The sequence below is a fragment of the Cornus florida genome, unplaced genomic scaffold (genome assembly GCF_030987335.1).
Source record: "Cornus florida cultivar Cherokee Brave unplaced genomic scaffold, ASM3098733v1 CherokeeBrave_3.0.0_Hap2_Chr10, whole genome shotgun sequence".
Classification (NCBI taxonomy): Eukaryota; Viridiplantae; Streptophyta; class Magnoliopsida; order Cornales; family Cornaceae; genus Cornus; species Cornus florida.
Window position 1 is genome coordinate 43,496,312 of NW_026775580.1, and position 26,751 is coordinate 43,523,062.

At 35.3% G+C, this 26,751-nt stretch overlaps 1 long non-coding RNA gene across 1 annotated transcript; it reads left to right on the top strand.

Moving 5' to 3' along the window:
- The first annotated feature begins 833 nt into the window (after positions 1-833).
- LOC132276917 (uncharacterized) lies at positions 834-26,080 on the top strand. The gene is made up of 4 exons (XR_009470959.1): positions 834-1,097; positions 1,251-1,335; positions 5,478-5,551; positions 25,801-26,080. It is a non-coding gene; the product is annotated as an uncharacterized LOC132276917 (long non-coding RNA).
- The last annotated feature ends 671 nt before the right edge of the window (positions 26,081-26,751 follow it).

Genomic DNA, 26,751 nt, shown 5'->3' on the forward strand with positions numbered 1-26,751 from the left:
GTCTTAAAGTCCTCGTGGATATTTAAATATATTAAGGGCATTCTTGTTCAACTTTAACAAGAGAAATAACCCTTATTATTAAAGTGTTAAAATTTGACATTTAAGGGACATTTTTTGTCCCTTGAATAAGTAAAAAGAGTTTCCCCAACTTTTTTTTTACCCTCCCGCCAAACGGGGCACAATAAAAATTACATTTGCAACGTTTTAGAGTCCTCATGGATATTTAATAACATTTAAGAGAAATTTTTTGTCCCGTGAATAAGTAAATTTTTACCCGGCACAATTAAAATTGCACTCTATTTATTTAATTTTTTTTATTTTTTATTATTATTATTTTACTGGCCTTTAAAAATCCTCGTGGATATTTAATAACATTTAAGGGATATTTTTCGTCCCGTGAATAAGTAAAAAGACTTCCCACCAAATTTTTTTACCCTCCCTCCAAATTGGACACAATTAAAATTGCACTTTATTTTATTTTATTTTTTTATTTTTAACAGCATTTTAAAATCCTCGTGGATATTTAATAACATTTAAGGCATATTTTTTGTCCCGTGAATAAGTAAAAAGACTTCCCACCACTTTTTTTTTACCCTCCCGCCAAATTGGGCACAATTAAAATTTCACTTTATTTTATTATTACTATTTTTTAACGGCCTTTTAAAATCCTCGTAGATATTTAATAACATTTAAGGGATATTTTTTGTCCCGTGAATAAGTAAAACTTCCCACCAAATTTTTTTACCCTCCTTCCAAATTGTATACCATTAAAATTACACTTAAAAATATATATATAAATAAATAAATAACCTAATTCACATTTCGCATTAACCTCAAACACAGAACAAACACAAAAGAAGAGGGGAGAGACAAATCAGAAGGGAACAGTGACAAAGAAGAGGGGAGCGGCCACCAGCGATATTTCTTTTCCCTCTTTCAATAAAACCTAACGTTTCTCTCCTTGAGCCTCTTTCAGTTGGCCATCGATCGAAGCAAGCGGCAAGCCCTAAGCCCTAAATGATAATCGTATGGCTTAAAGACGAAATCTGAAGATTGTGTTTAAATTTCTCTAACCTCTCTCGCCCTTTGTCTAATCGGTAAGCAACCCTAATTTATCTATCTCCAATTTCTTTTTCACACATAAGTTGTACACACTAACACACAATCGCGCGTTCACACACATGTATTTGTATTTGTGTGTATATATTGAACTGAAAGTCTAAAATACACAGTCGTCTCTCTATCTCTAGGAAGGGAAAGTCTTGTTAGTGTTTGCTGGTTCAATAAGTGAGAATCTGAAGGAGGAGGAAACCCAGCTCTCTCTCTCCTCTCCTGGTATGTTTCACCCACAATCTCTCTCATTTATAAGAAATGTGTATAAATATATACTTACATGTGTATATGATGTTTTTCAGTTTGGTTTTGAATCTCTATTGATTATAGCCCTTGTCTTTTACAATTTATGATATATGGAATACACTCCTTGAAATTGAAATTATAGGTCGGTGTTAATTCAATTTTTTATTTTTTAATTTTTAATTTTTATTATTATTATTTTTTTCTGATTACAATTCCGAGACGGACAGCATTTCATAATTCACAATGTTGAATTCAGGTTTAGCACTTTCTATTATGTGAGTTGTGATATTCAGGTCCAACATTCTGGTAGAAATGCTGGGACTAGCTAAGTCACACGTGAATCCTTCTCTAATGCGCGCAGCTCACTACATATGATAATTGCCTAACATTTCGGCTAGAATGATGAACAAAAGTTTCTATATATATAGAAATAACTCTTAATTTGAATATAATAGTGAGGTAATTGATCTAAGTGGAATATTTTATTTATAATTAATTCATACAATTGATATTAGGATATTCAACATTAGCAATTAGTGGTGCAAACTCCTCTAGCTCTTTGAGATGAAGTCTGGATGGAAGATGCCCACTGTACAAGAGAGATTGGGTCTAGCTAGAAGGGCTGGAGAATATGGAAACAGCAAATGGAACTGAAAGTGATTAGGAAAAGGTGGGTGGATATTAACTTCTTCGGGGAAAAAAAATGTCAATAACCCTGATTTTGATTATTGGAATCATCTGTCTATAACCAACTGAATGAATCATGGCCTACCTAAAAAACACTTTTACTTTTTTATTGCAAATTATTACACATGTTGTTTTTAATTTAATTGATCATTTATTCCCGCCACTCAAATGATAACAGGTGACTATCAAAAGATTGTGTTTGATTGTTAAAAAAAGTTGTAAATTATTATATGCCCAAATCAAAGCACTTTTTCTATTACATCCAAGCTTCCCTTGAATGATCCAAGTATAGCTTATTTGTTTGAACCAAAAGCTCTTGCAGTCTAATGTTCTCATTTCGAGTGGAGCGTTCTTAATTTCGACTTAAATCTTTCATCATCTTCAATGATATGGTGTTTTGTTTGGTGTAAAAAAAAAAAAAAAACCAAAAAAAATCCAAGTATATGTCACCTTTTGTCTGGGGTGTATTATTATACATTGTACTTAATTTGAGTCAACCCATAGAATATCTTGTTTCAAGGTCTAACATAAGCCAATGTTTGCTTAGATCATGAGAACCCTAATTCTATTAATTTGATTCTGTTTCCTCTATCATTATAACCCTTGTGTAATGACCCGGTCATTTTCATTCATTTCCCTTTTCTCAGATTTTCACGGATATTTTTTTTCCGTTGATCTTTTTCCTTTCTGAGTTCAGTTTCATGTCGCTTAGTGTCATCTTGAGTGCTCTGGAGTGATTTTCGAGACTCTTTTATGTGGATTGACAACTTCCTTTGAGGATCGAGTCATTTCCACATTTTTCGTTTTTTCGACATTATTCACTTTTCGTCCTTTCTCTATTTTGTCTTTTTCCCGTTTGGCACTTTGTTTGCGTAACCACACTTCTTGTGTTTGGAGTTGGTTTCTGACTTCACGTATCTTCATTCTCAATGATTTCTATGAGATACGTATCTTTAATTTCGTGAGAAAATACTCTGGTTGCTCCCGGTGTCCATAGGGGCATGGATGCATTGTTCTTTGGAAACATTTCCTTTTCTTGGGGTGTTTTTCGTAAATATCTTTTGAAGATATTTTATTTCAGGGGTATCTAAGAAAATATCTTTTAGAAGATATTTTCTTTTTGGGGCAGTTTTGCAGTTTTCACTTTTTGGAGGGGTCATTGTGCAATTAATGAAAGTTATTGCTCAATGCCTTGTTTGGAGCCTGGATTCTCGTACGGGATTCATTTTCATATTTCATCGAGTCATGGACTCTTAGAATTTCCTCCTGGATGATGTTTTCCAGTTTTAGGGTTTCTCGCCCAGGTTTGCGCCAAACTTGTTTGGGGCATAACTCTCTGCTCAGGACTTGGTTTTTTACGTTGTTTCTTCCGTTGTTCATATTTTCTCATTTTGAATCTTTTTCGTTCATGGAGTTTTGCCGTTTGAGCGTGTCTGCTCAAATTTCACTTTTTCGGACCCGGCGGAGCCCGTTCGGGGCACTTTTTGAGTTTTTCTATAAATAGGAGGTCTTAGAATCAGATTTTTCCCTCTCTCTCCTCTCTCATGGCCGGTCCAAGCTTCTCCCATGGCTGCCACCTTCTCTCTCCTCTTTTGGACTTCTTCCCTTCATTAAAAAGTGGTAATGCCTTTATGTTTGTTGTTCCCCTTGGCGAGGCCTTCGATTCCAACCGATTGGAATCTCGTTTTGGCCATTTCTTGAGTTTGGTTTGAAGTCAAGTTGTGTTTTTGATGGGGCTTCCTTGGGATTCACGTTCGTGGTGTTGTCCCTGACAAAACCTAGCAGTTTCGTCGGATTCGAAGCCGATTTATTTTGGTGGGGATTTGAGATTTCATCTCAAATGGAGGTAGGGAATGTTTTAGGATTTTATATGTGTTGTATTGTGTGTTGTCCATGTTTGTACAACCTATATGCATGCCTTGTATCAAATCTAGGAAATTTGAAATATTTAATTCTTTGTATAAGATTTAATTTTCATGATGATGAACAATTTGGATTTGAATTGTGGCATGGTAGAAACTCTTGTTTTAATATATTGGTTAACATATATTAAATTGGGATTAACTAAATAAGAATTGCTCTTTTTAATTAATATATATCTTTTGTGAAAGATTAAAGTTCATGGCCATACCTTGCATGAAATTGAGTTATAATATGCTGTAAATTAAGTCATGGCATGTTCTTTAACATACTTTAATTTGAGAGCATTTGGTTGAGTTTGGAAATATAGAGACTTTAATTAAGAGAATTAATTAAAATATATTTTGTGGTTTTATGGGCCTAATTAAGCTTTTGTGTGAATATATGTAATGACCATGATATATCTTTTATCATATATTAAATTGAGGCCATTTGGGGATGATTTGAAATCTAGAGAGTTTAATTATTTTGATGTAATTAAATTCTATCTTCCCTATCCATGGATCTAATCATGTTTTAGAAATTGTTTCTATTTTAAGAGCATGGATTTAGACTTGTGATGTATTCACTTGATTGTGTTATATGCATTGAAGAGCATTATTGTTAAATTTAAATTCATGAGAATATGTTTCTAATATGAATATATATTGTTGACTTGTGATTTCATAGCATTATGAATATGAAATGTTTATTATGCACAATTGAGAGTTACATTGCTAACTTGTTACTATGTAGTTGTAATATGTATAAGTTGTGAACTTATTTGGCTTATTTTGGAATCTTGGGACATTGTTGAGTTGAGATGGCTAGGGTTTGGCTCTAGTACGGGGACGTGAGGCCTTTAAGTCATTGAGATAATGCACACTTAGGGTGGTCTTCCCTGCGGGTTAGTGCCCGGAATAACCATTGAGGTCTCGACAGAATTTCGAGTGTGATGTCCAAGTCTTCCACTATTTGTTTTCGCATTCAATTCCAAGTTGATAATCATGTTTACCTTGTTGACTTGTGGTTTTGGCTATTGGTGATTTTGATGTTGTTAAGTACATCCATACTAAATTGTTATATTTAGTTGATTTCACACTTTTAGATATCTAGTTGATAACCTAGAGAATCTATGTCTTGATGTGTGGTACTAGATATTCTAATTATGCTAAATTGTTATATTTAGTTGATGTTGCATTTTAGACTTCAAGTTGATAACCTTGAGAACCTCTATGTTGTTGCTTTGTGTAAGCATGCTTCTATGTGTTGCTTTGTGTAAGCATGTTCCTATGCTGTTGCTTTGTGTAAGCATGACCCTATGTTGCTAAAATTGCATGAAGGAGGTGATTGATGCTAGAAATGATCTTAGGTAGCTAGGATGCTCCTTGAGTCTCACCTTTGACATAGACGTTAGGTGGAATGAACCACAATAAATAAATCATGCAAAATTGTAAAACGTAGGTCAATGCATACTCATTTCCTACAAGTAGTTTTATGTTACTCACCCATGTAGTGGGGACATTTTTCAGGTACAAGAATCAAAGTTGAGATTCTCATCATGCTTTGATGGTTTGTGGACTTGGAGACTTCCATTTTTGTGAAGGTTGGCTTGGAATGCACATTGTAGCCTTATTTGTTAAATGTGTATATTTGATTCTAAACTTGTAATGTGTGCCTAAACACACTTTTTGATTCTCATTTTGTGTATATGACATGAGGCCAAGGTCCAAAATTCTGTTGGAATCACATTTATATCATGGATGTTAATTTTTGTCTTAATGAGAATATATGAAAAATCATGCGTTTTAGTATGCTATTTTGCACCGGGGTGTGCATTGTGTATGAAACTCATCCATTGGCATTCATTCATCATGTATGAAGTGTGGCCAAGGGCCAATGGCATTTTGAAACCATTTCATGATTTTGAATTCCAAGTTTTCATTCCAAACTTCGTTTTTGGCATTTTGGCCGTTGGGGGGTCATATTTTGTATCGGCCATATTTTTGAGCCATGGACCATTGTAGCACATCTTATTAGGTAAGTTACGTTTTTGTGCATAGTCATTTCCGGGCAAAGTTTCTTCTTTGGTGAAATGAGCCTCCTACAGACTCATTTTACACTTTTGTGGCATAATCTGACCTAAGGGTATTTTAGAAATTTTCTTTGGGAAATAAATTATGTTCCTTACACAGTCACTTAGAAAATGTGATTTTAGGGGGGGTTTCTTCTTTGTGTTTTTCCTGAAAATGTCGTCTTGGCATCAGAAACCATTTCCGAAGTTCAGCTTCTGTTTTTCCATTTAGCAGCTTTTTCGACCCTCTGCACCAGATTTTTTGGGAGGGCATTTTGGGCATTTTACAGTGTGTATTTTTTGATTTCAATAAATCTTTATGTAGAAAACTCAATTTTGAGGGGGGGTTTCTTCTTTGTGTTTTTCCAGAAAATGTCATCTAGGCCCTCAAATTTCCATTTTTTCGTGAAAAACCCCTGCTGCTAGGATTTCTTGCTGCCCATTCTGCCTCCTTCACATCTAAACGGTTAGAAGGGGTTTCGTAACCGGTTAGATGAGTGTAGGAAGTGTGTTGGTCGAGTTTTTTGGCCATCTAACCGGTTAGAAAGGTCATCTAAACGGTTAGATGTTCTTGGGTTGGCACTTTTTGACCGTTTTGCCCCTTCTTCTTCCGTTAGCCATATCTTCCTCATCCGGATCCCGAATCAAGTGATTCTTGAGTCTAAATTCATATGTTTTTTGTTGTATTTCCAATGGTGTGCTCGGTGGCACCCACTTTTAAGCTGGAAATGACGTTTTTTCCCCTAGGTTCATTCTTGTTCGTTTTTAAAAACGTTGCTTCCACATTTGATTCCTTTGGGTCCGTGACCTCGTTGAGGGTCATAATGGTGTCTTAGAGCCATGTTGTATCTCTAGAGACCGTTGTTTTGTCTTTTGCTTTCGCATTTCGGATTCGTTATCGGGTCATCTTTCGGTTCATCACTGATGCACCAAGTTGAAAAACTTGGGCCGTCACAAGTGGTATCAGAGCTCCTTGGTTTGAATACCTTGGACGACGGGTTTTAGGTGCATATCATGCTTTTGTTGCCATACTCTATGTGCTTATATACTTCATAATAACATGTTTTGATTTGATAACATGTTTATGTGCTTACGTGCTACATGTGGTATGCCATTTGTTTAGCATGATTTAAATTTGTTGTAAAGAGCCCGACATATGATGTATGCAAGATTAGATTTGTATACGCATAACTGTATTACATATTTGGCATAACATGGGTTTGGTCATTGAGGCACGAGTTAGGGTGGATGGTGATTGTAGTCACAGTCTCGTGGTGATCTTGGTTGTTGTCAACCTAGCATTGGTTTTGAGGCAAGTGGATGGTCACCTTTTGCTTAGGCTCTCGTGAGGTGAGTCATTTGGTGTTGTCGTAGTGCGGGAATTGTTGGTTTTGGGCCATGATGAGATTATGGACCTCTTAGGATCTTTGATTAACACTTGCTACATGGGTTGGTTAGAAAGCTTAAAGGATTTTGACATTGCACGACCATAGTAAGTAATCTCTTGAGTTGATCAATAAAATTGTCATTAAGCAACAAAATTTGTTTTGTGAATAAAGTTAAGCCTTGGGGACCTCATTTAGAAGGAGATTTAAGGATTTGAAAGCTTGTGTTTTTGGGATTGGAAAAAGAGGGTAAAAGCCATATATTGGGAATCCGGTTCACTTTCACTGAAGTTAGAGTTGAATTCCATTTTAGAAATGACAATTGAAGTGCTTATATAGGGTTTGATGAGCAGTGCGTAAAAGTTGAAACTTATTTTGCCATTTTGAGCATCAAGGCTTTATATATGTAAGGTAGTTTGCTTAATGAGTCTATTTCCAACTTTTTGTTGTTCCAAGTTATATTTGAGCTTTGTAGGTAATTTCTTACTCCATGATTGATGCATGTGGTCAGCATTCCATTTGTTGTTATTTTTGGTTAAGTTCTATATTTTGGTTTTGCTATGGGACTAGCAAAATGTAAGTTTGGGGGTGTGATAAGCGCCGAATATTGCATATTCAAGTGCCCTTACGTGCATTAGTTAAGCCCATTAGTGGAGTATAATGTACAGTTTAGCTCTATTTGTGTATTTTTGTCTCCTTTCATGATGGTTGCTTCGAAATTGATTAAAAGAACAGTTTTAACAAGTTGTTGGAAAACCAAAGTAAGCCGTTGCTGGGGACTATTAGTGGAGCAAAGTTTTTGAAGCCATCATATGTCTAAACTCTATGGCATTGAATTTAATTGACGACCGTGTTGCGACGCCATCAAAAGTTGTCAAAAAGAATGCTAAAGGTGTTGAAGCCAAGACACACGCCAGCCAAATGCTCCAGCCCACTGCCTTATCTCGCAGGGCCCCACCGCCCCACGGCGGGCCCCGGCTGAGCTTCCGCGGGTGCCAACCACCCCATCGCGGGTGCCCACCAAACCCTCCAGAGAGTCCCCTCGTCATGCAAGGACTCGCGGGCCCCTGCCGATCTGCAGACAACTCTGCACTCCTCCTCCCAATGCTATCCTGTTGACTTATTTTTGTGGTTCTAATCCTCCTAGGGTTGGTAGGGCACGAAAATGGAGGGAAATTGAGAGGCTAAGGGATTAATAAAGGGATTGAGGCTAAAGGAAGAGATGATCTTACATGGGGGCCAAGTTTTAGAGAGAGAAATATTGAGAGCTTGTGGGGGTAGTGTTCTTGAAGCCCTTGAGCACGAAAGTGGAGGGTGAGGGTGCTTTTTCTCCTTCATTCCTTGCATCCATGGGTAACTAAACCTTCATCTAGGGAGGTGATAAAGCCCCTCCGTTGTAAGTATGTTCTAATTTAGATTTTATTGTGGGATAACAATGTATTTTCTTTGGTCATTTCATGATCTAGAGCCCCATAATTGTTGTAATGGATTTTAAATGTTTATAAATGATTATTTTGAGTTATTCATCTTGTCTTAGATGGTTACTTCTCTTAATCATATTACTTGCATTTCCATAGTGATAATGGAAATGAGATTATGGAATGGTTTTAATGGCATGTTAATAGAGAAACTTGATAGTCCATTGCTTAGGTATTTCCTTTGATGGTTTATGCTTGATTCCTAGTTTCATGTGCTTCATCATTTGATTAAAGGCTTGATGATCTTTTGCTTAAGAGAGTATGCTTGATGCTACACCCTAGATTAAGTAGTTCGAATGTATAAACTTTTGATGGATCATTCTTGTTTTTGATTTAATGAACTTCTTGATGATTATATGGCAATCATGTGTTGCTATGTAATTCTTGACCATTATATATTGTCTATCCCCAATTTAGTCTTTGTCTAGCATGTGTATAGGGTTGAAGGTGGATTCGCTTCCCTAGTCCCTTCTTATTTATCTCTACCTCTTTACTTTAGTGTTTTATGCATTTTAATTCTTACTTTTAGTGACAAGCCAACAAATCTCTATTCACCCCCTTCATCATTCTAAAAATGATTCTAGACACCTAGGTTGCCATAAACTAGTAGTCCTAGTGGTTCAACTTACCTGACCAATAGCCCTATTTTACAATGATTTGTGCTATTGCAAAGGTTGATGTATAATTGTCATACCGATCAATGCTCAAGCCTCTACACTTGGGCTCGAGCTCTAAGGCTTGAATATCTTCAAACATCACCATCTAAGCTTTCGGTTTGCTCTGAATGACCGGCAACGACTCTGTAAGCTTCAATATCATCATAAAGTCTCAGTTTTAACCATTTCTCTGGGAAAGTACCTACAAACACACATCATACATAAATTAGTCTAACTATGGATAGAAGTATCACTTTAGGCCTTAACAGATATGTATTTAAAGGCTCGAATATGCATATATTCAGCACTCATCACTAAGGTATTCAAACCTAGGAGCTCTAATACCACTTGTGACGGCCCAAGTTTTATAAACCCGATACGTCAGTGATGACCAAAAGATGACCTGTTAACGGATCTGAAATGCGGAAGCAAAAGGTGATCAAAACAAAATAAAGGAAAGGTTCAAGCATTCAGACGTTCTGACCTACATGGTCAAGCGTTCTGACAAAAGGTTCCAGTGTTCAGACGCTCTAACCTACATGGTCAAGCGTTCTGACAAAATGTTCAAGCGTTCAGACGTTCTGACTTACATGGTCAAGCGTTTTAACAAAAGGTTCAAGCGTTCAGCCAAAAGGTTCAAGCGTTCAGATGTTCTGACATTCTGACTACCGAACGACGGAACAAAAGACAACAATTTGCCGAACGACAAAACGGAAACGAGAAAACAGCCAAACAACAAAACAGTAAGCAAATTTAAGGCAACCTTGAGGCTATACATGCATTCCCAATGATCCAAAACAAGTTTAAAAATATAATTGTGAACTTTTAAAACCAATGGCTCTTGGCCTCATGTTAAATATACAAAATATGCATCAAAAAGTGTACTTAGTTACACATTACATATCAAGGAAGCCATCTTAACTTTTAAAATACTATACATCCATGGAATGCAAAAATATAACATCAAAAGTAAGCTTGCTAAACATTTGCATGCCAAAATACAAAAATGTTCCAAATTGCTCATAAGCCTTTAAGGATGATGAGCATCTGAGAATATAGTCTCCTTACCTGTGAAATAACCCAAACAGCCAGGGTGAGTAATTAAGTTACTCGTAGGAAGAAACATATGCATATACCCTAAAGTTTCAATATCATTGCAAGATTAATATAGACAAATACAAGGGATCATTCCTCTTAACGTCTATGTTCAAGGTGTTCTAAGGGATCATCTTAAGAAAACTTAAATGATTCTTTAACAAGACATATCAATGTCAATGTACTTAGCAACATCAATTCACCAATAACTGGAATTACAAGTTATAATTAAACATTGGTTGTCAACTTGGAATTTCAATGCGAAATCAATTAGTGAAAAACTTGGACATCATATCTCAGAATAAACCAAGATCTAAACGGTTATTCCGGGCATTAACCCGCTGGGAAGACCACCCTAGTGCGCACTATAAATGGGGAGAACTCATACCTCCCGCACTAGAGCCAAACTCTAGCCATGTCACTTGTAACAATGTCCCAAGAGAATCCAAAATCATAATCAAGTTCAAAACTCATACATTATAATTAAGGCATATAAACCGCCTTCCGTGCATAAGTATTTTGAAACCACACAAACCATGTCTTGGGGTTCTAAGTCTAAAATGGCATACCAAATGACAAGTCCTCCTCATGGTATAATGTACAATACAACACTACCAACTTATCAATTTAACTCATGCCTCAACAATAAGCTTTATATACTAAATCTTAACATTATAGTAATCTACAAGAATATAGAATTATCATCACAATAAATATAGCAATTCAAGTCAATAAGAATTTTATATGACATTAATAATTCTATACAATAAAAATACATATCATACATGCTTAAATCAATAAATCCTAAGTCAAAGGTAATGATTTCCTATAATATGCAAGACTACCATATTAAACCATGTACACAATATATATTAAACCCCAAAGGATTATAAAACACTCAAAGCATAAACATACTACCACCCGTACCTCAATAGTGAATTGAATCTCTATAATCCAAAGCAACCAAGCTTAAAATGGAAAACAAAACTAAGGTTTTATAGAAGAGAGTGAAAGGAAACTTTTATTTCCCAAGGTTAAAGGTCTAAGGTAAGTGGAAGGAGGCCAAAATGAAGTCAAAAGCTCTAAGCCAAGCTTTTCCTTCAATGGAGGCAAGGTTTGGAAGAGAGCAAAGGGAATGAAGATGAGAAAAAGAAAAGTGGTGGGTAGAGGATCTAGCATTCCTCCACTCACTAGGTGTTCTTACACTACCTCTCTCACACACACAATGTCAACCATCCAAGCTAACAAGTGCACCTATCATAGGCCAACAAGTGGGTGAATCTCCACCCTCCAAATGTCAAGAAATAAGGCTCCCAAGTCACTCCACCCCAATGCCAACAAGTGGCACCATGAGAGTGTGACACTTGTCACACTTTCCAAAAATTATAAAAATGTCCTTTTTCAAAATATCTTCCAAATTAAATTGCAAAATGGTCCCTAAGATGAAAATTAATTACTTTGCATAATTACACAAAAATCCCAAAAGTTAAGAATATTTACAAAGAAAAGTATGCATCCATGCCCTTTACCAAAATGTAAGCAACTAACATGCTTTTTTACGAAAGTAAAAAAAACAATTACCTTGGAAATCCGTGCACAAAAATTTAGGTTTTGCAAAGAAAATGATAAACAAAAAAAAGATGAAATAGGGAAAAAGACGAAAAATGAAATCACCAAAAAAGAAAAGGAAGGAAAATGACCGAGTCATTACCAGTATGGTGTCCTAAGATTCATAGAGCCAATAATAACTATGTTGATAGAACATTGTGTCCATGCATCTGAACACATTTTTTTTCCCAAATAAAAGAGACATATATATATATATATATATATATATATATATATATTAACCCCAAGAAAATATAATATTAGTTTGCCTTGTGTTTGCATAATTCTAGCTTAATGTGGTGTTTACTACTTCTGATGGAAAATTTGGTGAAACCAGCCATTATTACAAGCTGCCCACAAAATTAGAAAACTTAAAAGGATATTGTTTTCATAAGGGCTTAAAATTTTATTCCGTCCATTTGGGGATTTTTTTTTTTTTTTTTTTGTCATTGTTTACTTGAAATTTTATTATTACTATAAATTAATGACCTCCACACCCATACATATTATAGAGGAAAAGTAATGGTATGGTTGTTTTCCTTGTTACAAATTGTATTATACTAATTGTTTTCTTTTGACAGTTAGTGGCACACTGTAGAAAATTTGAAAATATTAAGTTATTATCATCTAGCACTGAGCAACTTTTTTGGGAATTTCATGCAAAACAAATAAAAAGCACAAATTTAAAAGCTTGACCTATGCATGAAGAACGAAAGTATCAAAAGCTCTCACTACAGCACCATCCATTACCCAACAACTATTCAGGAGATCTCATGCAAAAAAAAGAAAAAAAAAATCAAAAAATGAAGATAAAAGATTGACCGATGCATAAACATGCATTACATACAAACCTAGAAAGAGCCTAAACAAGAAACCTAAACCAAATTATCTTCGTTTCGAATGTGCTCGTAGTAGGCTGATTTAGAAGGTTTCACCTGTTCGCCTTGATGTAAAAAAAAAAAAAAAATATCTTTTTGGGTTTTTTTGACAAATGGTGGCTGAAGGCATTAGAACTTGGAGGAAATGATGGTGACAGAAATTTGTGGTGGGCTGTCTTTGCTTATACATGTTGGTACATATGGAAGGCATACAAAGACTATATTTTATGATTGGGAAATTACAAAAATGGCAGTGGAGTTCCTACAACCTCGCCTCTACGAGGATCGTGTTGAGATTTTATCGCTTATAGTACAGCGGTAGAATTGAATGATTTACTCCTTGATTTAGGGCTAATTAGTAGGTAATTAGTTACCTTTTTTAGCTCAATCATATTCTATAAATTTGATGTAACACCATCAATGATATATGAAATATGAATTCTCATATTCTTTCTCTAAATTTCAAGATGGTATCAGAGCCATCCTGAATAGCATACCTTTGAATCTCTTTAAATTTATCCTCTCTTTGAATCTTTTGAATTTATCTTTGAAATTCATAGACCTATACACATATATTCCTACAGCAAACCCATGCACATACACATACACAGATCCATACCCATCCCCATACCCATACACACACCCATACCCGCTGCTATTGCAAGCCCCGGCCCGAATCAATCGCCGGATCTGCAGCCCGTGCCGAATCAGTCGTCGGATCAGTTACCGTCGCTGAATCAGTCGTCAGATCTGCAGCCCACGCCATCGCGGGATCTACAGCCCACACTGGAAGTCCACGCTAGCCATTTTTGTTACCGCCGGCGCTGAATCTGTCTCCTTCGCTTCTCTCACTGCCGATCAGATCATCTAGCCGCCACCACTACCACCAAAGCCGATCTCTGCCATCCGCCACCGCGAGCTCTCTATCTCCAAGCTCGCCGCTGCTGCTACTCCACAACCATCGAGCTCACCAGTCACTTAGAAAACAATTACCACCGCGTCACACTAGAGGTATTCCTAAACCCACATATGAACCCTGACTTTCTAGTAAAGTTAAGTATCCCATGAGCAATTATGTGTCGAACCATCGTTTGTCAGAATCAAATTTGTCATTTGTAAATAAATTATCTACTGTATCTATTCCTAACAGTGTGCAGGAAGCCTTAGCTGACCCTATGTGGAAAGTAGCTATGAATGAGGAGATGAAATCCTTGCAGAAAAATGAAACTTGGGAACTCATTGATCCTCCACTAGGAAAGAAACCAGTTGGATGTCGATGGATTTACACTGTGAAGTATAAAGCTGATGGCACAGTTGAACGCTTTATAGCACGATTAGTGGCGAAAGGTTACACCCAAACCTATGGAATCGATTACACAGAGATGTTCGCACCTGTAGCCAAAATCAACACAGTTCGGGTCTTGTTGTCTTTAGCTGCAAACTTGGATTGGCCATTTTAACAATTTGATGTGAAGAATGCCTTTCTGCATGGTGAATTATCTGAAGAAGTCTACATGGATCTCCCACCAGGATGCATGATACTGGAAAAGTATAGTCGGAAGGTCTGTATGTTAAAGAAATCATTATATGAGTTGAAACAATCTTCAAGAGCATGGTTTGGAAGATTCACAAAGTCTATGATAGCCTTTGGCTACCGTCAGAACAATTCAGACCATACGTTATTTCTGAAGAAACAACAGGGTAAGATCACTGCACTCATTGTATATGTCGATGACATGGTGGTTACAGGGAATGATCCTAAAGAAATGAAGGCTCTCAAGAAGTACTTGTCCAGAGAATTCGAAATGAAAGATCTAGGTCCTTTGAGATATTTTCTTGGAATTGAAGTATCTCGATCTAATAAAGGAATCTATCTATCTCAAATAAAATATGCCTTAGATCTATTACAAGAGATTGGCATGACAGCATGTCAACCAGCTGAGACACTAGTGGAAGAATGATTGAAGTTATTTGTTGAGTCTAACCAAGTACCTGCTAATAAAGGAAAATATCAAAGACTTGTAGGGAGATTGATGTACTTAGCACACACAAGATTGGATCTGGCTTATGCATTGAGCATTGTTAGCCAGTTTATGCATGATCCTGGAGAGCAACATATGAATGCAGTTATGCGCATTTTGAGGTATTTGAAATCTGCTCCTGGAAAAAGGAATTTTGTTCACTAAAAATGCTCGTTATCAAAACATAGCTGCATATACTGATTTTGACTGGGTTGGAGCTATAGATGATAGGCGATCTACTTCTGGTTACTTTACTTTTGTAAGAGGTAATCTTGTTACATGGAGAAGCAAGAAACAAAATGTTGTTGCTCACTCGAGTGCAGAAGCTGAATTCAGAGGTATAGCGCTTGCACTTTGTGAAATATTGTGATTAAGACTTCTCTTGCGGGATTTAGGTTATCTACCTAGGCAACCTATTTGACTATATTGTGATAATTAAGCAGCATGTGATATTGCCCATAATCCAGTTCAATATAATCGTACGAAGCATGTCGAAATAGACAGATTCTTCATTAAGGAAAAGTTGGACGGGAAAGTTATGGAGTTGCCTAAGATTCGATCTGAGGATCAACTAACTGACATTCTCACCAAAGCAGTCTCAAATCAAGTGTTTTCAAAAATTTTAGACAAGTTAGGCATGCGTGACATCTATGCACCAACTTGAGGGGGAGTGTTGAGATTTTATCTCTTATAGTACAGCGGTAGAATTGAATGATTTACTCCTTGATTTAGGGCTAATTGGTAGGTAATTAGTTACCTTTTTTAGCTCAATCATATTCTATAAATTGGATGTAACACCATCAATGATATATGAAATATGAATTCTCGTATTCTTTCTCTGAATTTCATGAGATCGATCATGTCTATTGGAAATCTCCAGTGGTGGTGCGAATTGGTTGGGTGGCTCTACCTTTGGGTTGGTTAAAGTGCAGCGTTGACGCTGCTTTCCGGTGACGCAGTAAAGCAGTGGGTGGAGTTTTGATTGTGCGTAATAATGGTGGTCACATTTTGAGAGCAACATACCCTCTAGAGTTTACAGCTGATGCAACAGTTGCAGAGGCAGCCACTCTTTAAAAGCTCTTCAACATTAACGTTAGCCATCTTGCCCGATTTCACCACAACATTTTATTCATGATCCATTTTCAGTGCATACCCAAGAACAAATAAAAGAGCGAGAATAAAGAGAACTAGAACGCCATGAAGATTAATTTAATTCTTGCTTCGAGGCTCTTGCCAAATGACTCTGTTTTTTTCTCCTCCCACTTTATCTCTATTTATACTTGCAATAATGTGCTTACCGGACTAGCAACCATACCTAAATAAAGAATATGCCCTTATGTGTTAATACGTTTATAATTGAATTTGTTGTCTCATACAAACACATTATGTTGGATTGATCTGAAATCTACTAAATTTTAACTTTCGAGATTATCTAAAAAGTGCATTTGGATCCTCAATTGTAACAGGTCATACACTCATGCTATAAGATGTATCGTGTCTTATTTCCAAAAATAATTCTCACATTGTTGTTTTGTAAACCATTACAAATTTTGACCCCAAACGACATTAACTCCACAAACGGTGGTACGACAACAATAATAAAAATAATAATAATAATAATAATTTAAACAAGAAAATTGATTATTCAAATTTTCATTTTTCTTTTTACTCTCTATTGTCCCATGATTGTTGAAGTCTATCTATCTAATCATCTTTGATGAACACATCTTCAATCCCTAAGTTACTCACACACTCTCTTTGTATATTTTTCAACAACAAAGACGCTCTCGATGGTCATTTATTGGAGGAAAGATATCAAAGATTGCGTTATGCTAAACCTTTAGATTCAGGATGTGATCTCACTCTATTTCTTTCTTTAAATTGAATTTGGTTTTACATTCTCATGATGATGTCTTAAAGTTCTACAAAATAAATCTTAGTTTCAACAATTTTAACTAATCCAAAATTCAAGATTCCTAATATAATGTTTTTTTTATAAAAATAAAAAATAAAAAATAAGACCATCACTTCATTTTATAAAAATAATTAAACACATAAATATTATCTAAACACATTATTTTTATATGGTAAGAAAGGAAGGGATCGTGTTGGATTTTGATTTTCCTGGTGCAGCTATTGGCTTCTCTCTTTTTTGCCTTGGGAAATATATATATACAGACACTCATATTACCATCACAATATTTTTTTTTTTTTTTTTTCATATTTTAACACCCTTAATTCCTCTTTTCCGTTTATTATATCCAAAACACATAATTCTTGATTCATAATTCAACACACATAATTATGTACAATTAAATATACTTATTTTCAAACAACAACATTATGAAGTAAACACACTTTTATTCAATACATTTAATTATAGAATTAAGCACACTTAATTCCATAATTACTGCTGTGAAACAGGAGTAACGGGGGGTGCGGAAACAGTTAGTTGATTTTAATTGTGAATAGCTCTTTTAACGACTTAGATCTGATTGTTAAGTCAACTTGCTCAATTTATGATTGATTAAATTATATGACCAATTTAAAGATGCTTCCACAATCACAAATATTTGAAAAGTAAAGCAAGTTAAAGTTAGAGAGATTGCACCAGAATTTTAGCGAAGAAACCCCAGTTGATAAAATATGTCAACCGTTTGCATGGGAAAAACCTCGTGGATTATGCAGTCCAAAGTAAACCAATCCAATATGTTTGAAACAAAGTATAACTGACTTTGACTCTAGTTCACACCCTATCGTTCTACACCACACCAACCGTTGATGATCCTCTAGCTTTGCGACTCCCCATCCAACAGCAACTCCACCTCAGAGTTACACTTGATACTTATAGAAGAGTAGCAGGTAGATCAAACAGCACTCCAAAAACGCTCTAACCCTTTCAAAGGGTGACTGTGTTTACTTCTGTTCTTCAAGATCTGAACTTAATTATAGAAAAATTAAATCCTGTTGATCATCTGGAATATTTGAATCTTCAATACAGCTCCAATTCTGATAAGATTGAGAACACTACAACTAAATATCTCATGAATATATACGTGTGCTCCCAGAAATAAATTCAGAATAATCAGATTTGATTTACTGATTTTTTTTCTCTCTCTAAAGGCTTTTTCAAAATATAGACTTGATTTTCCCTAAAGTTGTGAATAAACCAATGTATATGACATGGTTTATATAGAGTCTTGAAAGTCGTAATCCCTCAGAAAATATGATAAATTTCATGCGTAGGACTTGTAAGAAAGTTGGAATCGAAAAGGAAACGTTCAGCAAAAAGGAAACTAAATTTCTAGTGTTGCTAGAAGACCTTGAACCGGTTCAGCCATCTTAAACTGGTTCAAGATGAACAGTAAGGAATCCCACGGATTCTTGAACCGGTTCAAGATAAGTAGTCTTGAATTTTGCAATATTTTGCAAGTAAACTTGTTACGGACCTTCCAGAGCCCTTCCTAACTGTTCTCACTACCTCTCAACTTTCTTAGAACATTGCCCTCATTATCTCGGAGTGTAGTTTATCATGAACACTTGACTTGCTTCTTCAAAGCCGCATTCAATCTTTAATTTTTGAAATTTTGAACCAAAAAACTACCACTCGACCGGACTTGTTTTGACAACGAAATTAGCCAATTACAAAATCTATATCTCACAATCTCCCCCTTTGCCAATTTTGTTACAAAACCTTAAAAACAATTTAGCAATCTACCCAAGCAGGAAAGTAAATTACATTGATTGTTAAAGGAAATAAAACGCGTCATGAAGCTTCACACATGTAACAACCTGTAATCTGCACATTAGCTCAAACACAACTACCCGTGAAGCTTAATCAAGAAAATAGACACAAGCATAAAATAGCAAATTTTAATGCTTGAATATCAAAAAATTTTAAACATGCAATGATAAATGGTTCTCCCCCTCAAATGCAAAAAGTTTCTCAAACATATCTCTCCCCCTGAATAATATGACTCTAAACTCTCTCCCCCTTTTTGTCACAAATTAACAAGGGTCTCAAGGAAGAAAAATCCTAGAAGAAGGAAGCAACCAACCATATTAATCTTGTAAATTGAAATTAATGAGAATGTAGATTCCACAAGATTATATGTATCAACAGAATTAACCAAGATCAATTCAATTAAGTTCCATAAACTTAGTAAGTGTAGTAAAATCACCACCAAGTTCCAAAAATATATGATTTGTTAATTGTTAAGATTTCAGATAATAAATCAATGATATCACATATCCTTAGAAATCAAACAATCAACATATGCAAATGACATTTTTTTGTTTTTATCTCTCTTTGTGCTCAATTTTTTTTTCGCACATTGAAGGCTTTCACTTTTATGGGCAGCCAGCTCTTTCCCTTATTACCATTTGTTTCGAGTCAAGGTAGCTTTTAGACAATTCCCAAAGATAGCCTTTTCCATTTCACCTTTTTCTAAACAACAAATTTTTCATTCTATTTAAAAACTTTTTCATTCCAAGTTGTTTTTCAATTTCTTTTTCTTTTCACTCTCTTGTTCTAAAACACATAAAGCAAGTTTAAATCCTAAGACAATGATCAATCATATCAACATTATCTTTGACCAAAACAACGAAATCTCAAGTAAACTATCAATGATTCATTTACTATACAAAATAAGTAAGCAAAACCAACTTCATCAAATCATAGCCATTGTATGCTTTCCACAAATAATCCATGTGTCATGAAACTCCTTGGTTTCAACATACTCAATCAATATAGTTTGCTTAACTTTCCAAAAACATAATCTAGACTCTCAAGATATGCTTGAAAATCCTTTCTAGACTATGTCTCTGCAATGCATCTAATCAAGACAACAGACACCAATAGATTTCGTAAAATGAGAAAACTTAAGAGAATCTAATGGTTTAGTGAGAATATCAGCCAAATTCTGATTAGTATGCACTTTTTCCAAAGACACGACATTTTATTCAACAAGTTCCCTAAGAAAGTGATGTATAATGTCAATGTGTTTAGTCCTAGAATGCAAAACTGGATTTTTTGAAATATTAATTGTACTAGTATTATTACAAAAGATAGAAATAGTACCTTGATTGACTCCATAATCCAGTAGCATCTATTTTGTGCAACAATTATGGAGTCAATCATAGTACCTTAATTGACTCCATCATCCAAAGCAATTATGTGCAACAATTTCTAGCAGCAATGTATTCAGCCTCACAAGATGATAAAGATATGCAATTTTACTTCTTGCTGTACCATGAAACAAGATTAGTACCAATATAGAAGCAACCACCTGAAGTACTCTTTCTATCATCCTTGTTTCCAGCCCAATTAGCATCAGTATAGCTTGTAATCTCAGAGTTAGACTCAGAAGAATAACACAATCAATAATTCAATGTACTATTGACATAACGAATAATGCGCTTGGCTGCAAGAATGTGTTGTTCTCTAGGATCAACTTGATACCTAGCACAAACACCTACACTAAATGAAATATCTGGCCTAGTTGCTGCCAAATATAACAAGCTACCAATCATACTCCTATACAAGAAATGATTAACCTTGTTAGGATCAGAGTCTCTTGGATGAAGTACTCATAGGAGTTTGAATATGCTTTGAATCTTTCATACCAAACTTCTTAACTAGCTTTGTATACTTTGATTGAGATATAAAAATCCCATCATCAAGTTGTTTCACTTAGAGACCTAGAAGAAAGTCAGTTCACCAACCATGCTTATTTTAAAAGTTTTACTCATATCTTTAGAAAAAGTATGAACAAGGTTATCATATGTAGCACCAAAAACAATATCATCCACATTTATTTGAGCAACAAGAAAATCTTCTAAAGCCCTTGTGCAATAGATAAAAAGTCAACTTCTCATACTATGCTCTAGGTGCTTGCTTTAAACCATAAAGAGCCTTTTTAAGATGAAAAACAAAATCAGGATTATGTGGATCTATAAAACCTTTTGGTTGTGCTACATAAACTTTTCCTGTAAAATACCATTTAGAAAAGTACTTTTAACATCCATTTGAAACAATTTAAATTTAAAGTGACATGCAAGAGCAAAAAGAAGTCGAATAAACTCAAGTCTAGCAATAGGTGCAAAAGTCTCATCAAAATCAATTCCTTTAACATGAGTGTATCCTTGTGCAACTAATCTAGCTTTATTTCTTATCACAAGACCATGTTCATCGAGTTTATTTTTAAAAATCCACTTGGTCCCTCTGATATTAACTTCACTAGGTCGAGGCACTAACTCCCAAACATCATTCTTCACAAATTGAAGTAATTCTTCTTACATAACCATAAGCCAATCAAAATTTTGGAGAGCTTCATTAACATTCTTAGGTTCAAACTGAGCGATGTGACATGAGTGAACAATATCATCTATAATGCATGAGTGTCCTATATCATCACGGACTGTACTCCTTGTACCATGCTTATCCCACGGACCTATCACATTACCAATTGGGTGACTCAATCTAACTCTAGAAGTACTAGATGTGGGAATATCTAGAGACGGTGCAGGAATTCCTATAGGTTCATCAGTGGTAACCTCTAATTCCTCATCCCCATCTTCTTCACCCTCTTCACTTTCTCCATCTTTATCCTTAGCTTTTTCTTCTTCTTGAATTACAGGTTCTTTCATTTCTCCTACAATTTTAAAATTAATTTCTTCTTCATCAAGTTGAGAAGAGGTTATCTTAGATTTTGTATCATCAAAAACCACATTTATAGACTCCATGACCACTTTGGTTCTAAGATTAAAAACCCTGTAAGCCCGACTGGTTTGTGAATAACCTAAAAACACACCTTCATCACTTTGAGAGTCAAATTTTCCTAAGTGTTCCCTATCTCTAAGGATATAACATTTACTTCCAAAGACTCTAAAGTATTTAACAGTTGGCTTTCAATCATACCACAATTCATATGAAGTCTTGTTAGTTCTAGGCCTAAGATAAACTCTATTTAGGATATGACAAGCAGTACGTACTGATTCAGCCCAAAAGTGACTAGCAATTTTATTCTCCTGAAGCATAGTACGAGCCATACCTACAATTGTCCTATTTTTCCTTTCCACTACACCATTCTGTTGTGGTGTTTTGGGTGCTAAAAATTCATGCTTAATGCCATTCTTATCATAATATTCAATAAACTCCTTAGGTTCGAATTCATTTCCATTATCGCTCCTAATCCAATTAATTAGATATCCCTTCTCATTTTGAATAAGTTGGCAAATAGACCTAAAATTCACAAAAGTATCAGATTTTTCTCTCAAATATGCAACAAAAGTAAACCTAGAAAAATCATCAACCATAGCAAGCATATATCTTTTTCCTCCAATGCTATCAGGTGTTATGCGACCCATCAAATCCATATGAATCAATTCTAAAGGTTGAGAAGTGACTTTATGAATAAGTCTCTTATGTGACACTCTAGTTTGTTTTCCTAACTGACATTGACCACATATTTCATTCTTAGGCATCTTCAATTTAGGTAAATCTCGAACAAGATCATTGTTAGACAAATTCACTAAATCATTATAATTCACATGTCCAAGTCTTTTATGCCATAAAACAGCCTCATCAGTAACTACAGAAAAACACATAAGTGAAGGATCTGAAAACACAACATGTAATGACCCGGTCATTTCCTTCCTTTCCTTTTTCCTTAGAATTTTACGGATGAATGTTTTTCGTTGAAATTCCTTTTCTAAGTTCGGTTTCTCGTCGCTTAGTGTTGTCTCGAGTGCTCGGAAATGGTTTCTGAGACTCTTTCCTTTGGATTGACAACTTCTTTTGAGGACCGAGTCATTTTCACAATTTTCGTTTTTCAACACTATTCACTTTTTTGTCCTTATTCCTATTTCGTCTTTTTCCCTATTTTTGTCCTTTCCCCATTTGTCACTTTGTTGGCAAAACCTCACTTCTTGTGCTCGGAGTTGGTTTTTGACTTCACGTATCTTTATCGTGAGTGGTTTCCACGGAATACGTATCTTTACTTTTGCAGGAAAGTACTCTGGTTGCTCCCGGTGTCCATAGGGGCATGGATGTATAATTGTAATGACCCAGTCATTTTCATTCCTTTCCTTTTCTCAGATTTTCACGAATATTTTTTTCCGTTGATCTTTTCCTTTCTGAGTTCAGTTTCTCGTCACTTAGTGTCATCTTGAGTACTCGGGAATGGTTTCTAAGACTCTTTTTGGTGGATTGACGACTTCCTTTGAGGACCGAGTCATTTTCACATTTTCACTTTTGTGACACTATTCACTTTCGTCTTTTTCTTGGTTGTCACTTTGTTGGCATAACCTTACTTTTCGTGTTCAGATTTGATTCCGGTTTTGCATGCATCCACGATATTTAAATTCTATACTATGTGTATTTTCACTTTTGTAGAAAAGCATGCTAAGTCCTTACTTTTCTTGTAAAGGGTATAGATGCATGACTTTTTTGTAATTTTCTAAACTTTAGGGGTTTTTATGTAATTACTGTAAAGTAATTATTTTTCGTCTTAGGGACCATTTTGCAATTTAATTTGGAAGATATTTTCAAAAAGGATTTTTTTGCAATTTTTAGAAAGTGTGACAAGTGTCACACTCTCATTGGTCCACTTGTTGACATGTGTGTGGAAACACTTTGAGGCCTTGGATAAGGACATGTAGAGGGTGGAGATTTAACCACTTGTTGGCCTAGGATTGGTGCACTTGTTGGTTTGGATGGTTGACAAGTGTAGGCTTGAAATTTAGCCGAGGATGGAGCCTTGGATTTGTGACAAGTGTAGGCTCACAATTTGATCTTGCATTAGTGTGTGTGTGAGAAGTAGTGTAAGAGCACATAGTGAGTGGAGGATCTCTATCCCCTCCACTCACATTTCATCTTCATCACTTTTCATTTCCTTCCTTTTTTGTAAAGAAAACCCTAGCCTCCATGGATGGAGCCTAAAGCCTTAAGCTTTGACCTTGATTTTTGAGAGCTTTCCATTGATTTCCAAGCTTGAACTTGGGAATACATTTTGTTCCCCTCATCTTCCTCTTCATAACCCTAGAAGGGTTTGCCATTCTGTGTTGATTTTGCCTTGGATTCTAAAGAGACACTTCTCTAGTGAGGTAGGGAATGTTATAGGGTTATATGTTTGTTGTCTTGCATGTTTTTGATGCTTATACAACTTGTATGCATGTAGTGTATTAATTTGAGAAATTATAATTAATGGTAGTTTGCTTATAACTCATTTTAGACTTGGTAAATGGCATGGCCATGAGTTGATCTTTGATATATATTAATTTGGGTTGATTTAGATGAGTTTTCAAATCTAGAGATTAAATGAATTTAATTTGGTTTAAATTATAGTAAATTGTGTTTTGCTTGTAATTCATCTTAGACTTGATATATGGTATGACCATGACTTAATGCTTGATATAAATTAATTTGAGATCATTTGGACAACTTTTGAAATCTAGAGATTTAATTGATTTAAATTAATTAAATTCTATTTGATGATATCTTGCTTATCTTGCACTTTTGATTTGATATATGTGAAGACTATGATATGTTGCTTAACATATATTAATTTGAGGTTATTTGAAATCTAGAGAATTTAATCACCTTGTTTAATTAAATTCTATCTAATGGCTCCATGGATCTATTGGTATTTTAGAAGTTGTTTTTATATTCAAATCATGGACTTGAACTTGTTATGTATTCACTTGATTGTGTTTTGAGCATTGGACAACTTTGTTGTTATATTTATATTCATGAGAACATGTTTTCTTTATAGAATATATTGATGTCATGTGTAGTGAATTGCACACTTTGTAATTGACATTATATATGTCATTTTAGAATTGACTCTAAGGCATGGATTGTGTGGTTTCAACCTACTTGTGCATGGAAGGTATTTTCATGCATTATATAAGTTATGTATAAGTTGTGAACTTATTTGGTTTAATTTTGGAATCTTGGAACATTGTTGAATTGAGATGGCTAGGGTTTGGCTCTAGTATGGGGACGTGAGTCCTCTAAGTCATTGAGATAGTGCGCACTTAGGGTGGTCTTCCCTGCGGGTTAGTGTCCGGAATAACCATTGAGGTCTTAGCAAAATTCCGAGCGTAGATGTCCAAGTCTTCCATTTTTTTTGTTTTCGCATTCAATTCCAAGTTAACAATCATGTTTATATTGTAACTTGTGGTTTTAGTTATTGGCGATTTTGATGTTGTTAAGTACATCCATACTAAATTGATATATTTAGTTGATTTCACACTTTTAGATTTCTAGTTGATAACCTAGAGAACCTATGTCTTGATGTGTGGTATTAGATATTCTGATTATGCTAAATTGTTATGTTTAGTTGATGTTGCATTTTAGACTTCAAGTTGATTACCTTAAGAATCCATATGTTGTTGCTTTGTGTAAGGATGCTCCTATGTTGTTGCTTTGTGTAAGCATGACCCTATGTTGCTAAAATTGCATGAATGAGGTGATTGATGCTAGAAATGATCCTAGGTAGCTAGGATGCTCCTTGAGTCTCACCTTTGACATAGACGTTAGGTGGAATGAATCACAATAATTAAATCATGCAAACTTGTAAAACGTAGGTCGATGCATGCTCATTTCCTACGAGTAACTTTATGTTACTCACCCCTACGATATTGGGGCATATTTCAGGTACAAGAATCAAGGTTGCGATTCTCGTCATGCTTGGATGATTGGTGGACTTGAAGATTTTCATTTCTTGTAAAGGTTGGCTTGAAAAGCCATTTACCTTATATATCAAAATATGTATATTTGAATTTAAATATGTAATGTGTATATGAGTGCACTCCTTACAATGTATTTGACATGTATAAGATGAGACCGGAGGCCAATGACATGTATTTGTATTCTATGTAGTTTTGACTTCATGATATATTATGAAAATATTGAAAAATGTTAAGTTATTATCTCACTATGTTTGCATCGGGCGTGGGAATTCCGTTTTGATTCTTCCGTAGGATCTCATTAATCATGCATGAAGTGTGGCCAAGGGCCAAATGGTAAATTCTAACCATTTGCTAATTTTGGTTTTCAAAATTTCCATTTCAAATTCATTTTCCCCTTTTAGGCCGTCAGGGAGTCGGATTTTGCATCGGTTGTTTCCGGGAGCCACGGACCATTCCCGCGTGCTCAAAATCACTTATTACGTTTGCGTGCATATTCGTTTCAGCCTAGAAGTGCATTTGGGGTCAAAAGTATGTTTGTTGCAAACTTACATTTTTTTGCCGTTTTGAGCCTAAACTGAGCATAAGGGCATTTTGGGATTTTCACTTGAAAAATAAAGTTTTCTTTTGGCATGGTTGGCTAGAAAACATGATTTTGAGGGTAGTTTCTTCTTTGTGTTTTTCTCAAAAAGGTCCAGAAAGTCCTCAAAATTGCATTTCAAGTCAGCATTTCAAGAGCAGCCTACAAGAGTTCGAGCGCTCTAAATGGGGAGTTCGAGTGCTCAAACTTTAGGCAGATTTCTTAGGGCAATTTTCGAGCGCTCAAAGTCCTTGTTTGAGCCCTCGAAGTACTGTTCACAGGTGTGTGTGTCTTGGTTCAACACTGTACCTCCGACTTCAAATCATCATAACCTCTTCG